The following is a 2712-nucleotide window of genomic DNA, read 5'->3' on the forward strand; positions in this document are numbered from 1 at the left end:
GCTGAAAGGATTTTTCTAACCCTGGAAGCTCACATGCCACAAGCCTGCAAAGGCTTATGTACCTGCACAAGGGATTTCATGTAGCCAGCAACAATGACTTTGGTGTGACCACTCATATATGAAATTCCTGTGTGTAAGTCAGATATAGGAACTTCTGTCTCTTTAATTGAAAACAGAGAGCCTGTGGGGGTGGGGGTGGTCAATATAAACAGTAGGTGAACTCAATGATATAGGCTTATTGTCCTGTTAGTATATCCCTCCTCTCTGAGAGCAACAAGCAGTAGCTCAGGACAAAAACCATCTGCTACTTGCTTTTGACTACTGGGCTTCTTGTTTGGTGGTTACTATTCTTTCAGGTAAGCATTTTTAGTTATAAAGAACATCTAATTTGCAATTATTTTATCTTATAGGGGGTTCTTATACTATGTTTATCATTGCAGTAGCTGGGTGTCTTCTAGCATTGTATTCAGCAACATTATTTAAACTTGTTATGTTTCTAGCTAGATGTTCATAGGAATGAATTTAAAATACCCCATTAATTGTATTGGTGTCAGAACTGGTACTAACCTAAACTACTTGGCTTAAGATGTAGCTTTACTTTTCTTTCTTCTAGGGGTTCCTTCCTCCTCCTTACCCTGGCTATATTAAGATATCATAAACTGTCTTGTATTCCCCCAGGGGTACATGTACTACATCTGAGGGGTGTAGGAGAAACTGTGTAACGGCAGACTTAATTTTCATTCTAACTAGCATTTAAGGGGCTAAAATTAACATGCTGGTAACAATATGGGCAGCTGATAAGTCTGGAAGGGGGTACACAAGAAAAGTTTGGGAAGCTCTGTACTACAGGCTTGCAAGTTCTAACTGACCTCTACCTTGTTGATGGTAGGAATGCAACTATCCTTAATTCCCCTTCCAAGAAAGCAGACTTTCTCTCTCAAAGCCAGAGACAATCTCTTGAGCCTCAGACTCTACAGTGGGAAGAAGAAGGAGAGCTACTCTACCTATATATACAAAGTCCTAACTCAAGTAAGTCTTTCTTTCTGATAACCTAAACATTGCTAGTTTTGGCTAAGGTCTGAAGCTGGGGATTAGCAATTCTTTGAATTGCTTCTTTCCTCAAACAATTACTTCAAGTCAATGAAGGACAAAGTGTGGGTGGTGCATGTCAAGATTCCTTTGCAGCTCTGTTTAGACATGGAAATACAAGTCTGTAGTAGGACTTGCCCTATTTCTCATTGGCCAAATGATTTCAGTGCCCCTACCAGCTCTTTGGAGTAATGATTGCCCTACATTAAGAGGCTAAAATATTCTAATTTCAGTAGGTGTTGGAGACCTGCAACACTACAAGGTTGAGTGACCAGCTTCACTACAAATGTTTACCTCTTAAACTTTAAGCAGTTTGCCTATATGGTACACCAAAACTTTCTCTCAGGTCTTATATATATAAATTTTTTTTATTAATGCTGTTAGTTCTTCCTATAACCCTGCCTGAAGAAGTAATTACTCTTATTCAATTTTACTGTAATATTTTTAATGTAGAAATAGTAAGATACTGAGGACAACAGGATCTCTTTCCATTCCTCCTTAAAGCATCTATGCTGGTACTGAGGCCCTTCCAGAAAGCACCTTTTGGGGGTTGGGAGTTAGAGTATATGTGAAAACTAGTATAGTTTACTAGTAGCTACACTTTCTCACAGTGTAGAAGCTTAATCTTGTTCTTAAGTCCTTTAACACTTAAGCAGGCATCCTGGGTCTTAAGATCCTGAGATCTAGCTGGGTTACAGGTTTTGCTTTTGTTGGTAGGCAAGAACATCCCATTCATGCCAGGATCTGATATTGATACTCCCTTCTCTGACAGACTGAGGACATGGGGGTCTTCTGCTGGGTGGCTGATGCTCTGAAATCTCTGAACAAGCCCTATCTGTTTGGGAAAGTAGCTTTAGAGGCTGCCAGGCTGTCTCACTACAAAAAAAGAAGCCTTATTGCCCAGAAGGAGGTCCATGCTGCAATGAAGCTGGTACTTCTGAGTGAGCTCTCTGAGCAAGACTTGTCTGAAACAATTTAAAGCAGTAACTAAGTAAACTGGTTCAAAATAAACTGTTCAATATGTGTAATTTTTTTTAACATTTTATGGAGATGTAACTTTTTAATGTATCTATTTGATTTGTAATAAAGTGTTTGTCTGATGTCTCTGTGAGGCTCTACTGTTCTAGCCATAAATTCTGCACACACTTGCAGGGTTGGGGGGCGGGGAGTGGAAGAAGGTAAAACCTTCTCTTTCTAGAGTTTCAGAAAAGCAGAACTTGTGGTTTAGTAAGCTTAATTTTGTGGCCCAGAGGATGGAGAGGCAGCAGCTTCTCATTGTCCTGCTGCAGCAAGATTGCTACACTACTAAACAATAGTAGCTAGCTAACCCCATTGGCAGGATGTTACCTAGCTTGCTACGATGCTACACAGGCATCACCAATCAAGGTCAATTACACCTATAGCAGCAGCCCCTGGAATACTAACCAGCTATTAGTTGAAAAACACTCTGTCCTTGTAACACCACTTTCCATACTAACTGCTAGCAAAAATTCCTAATAGGATGATAAGAACCTTCTAATATAGCTTTAGCAAAGCTAACAACTTGCGCTTTTTTTACTACAATCCTGCACAGGAGCTGCATGTTGCCATATAAGCTAAAATAAAGTCAACTACATTCCTTTA

General features: G+C 39.7%; 1 long non-coding RNA gene across 2 annotated transcripts; it reads left to right on the plus strand.

The window, feature by feature from the left end:
* The first annotated feature begins 224 nt into the window (after positions 1 to 224).
* LOC102576180 (uncharacterized) lies at positions 225 to 2191 on the plus strand. 2 transcript variants are annotated; one of them, XR_002086542.2, is made up of 3 exons: positions 225 to 356; positions 890 to 1029; positions 1807 to 2191. It is a non-coding gene; the product is annotated as an uncharacterized LOC102576180 (long non-coding RNA). The 2 variants fall into 2 exon arrangements; XR_363864.4 differs by having other exon boundaries at positions 1862 to 2191.
* Positions 2192 to 2712: the final 521 nt, after the last annotated feature.

The sequence above is a fragment of the Alligator mississippiensis genome, chromosome 4, assembly GCF_030867095.1.
Source record: "Alligator mississippiensis isolate rAllMis1 chromosome 4, rAllMis1, whole genome shotgun sequence".
Taxonomy (NCBI): Eukaryota; Metazoa; Chordata; order Crocodylia; family Alligatoridae; genus Alligator; species Alligator mississippiensis.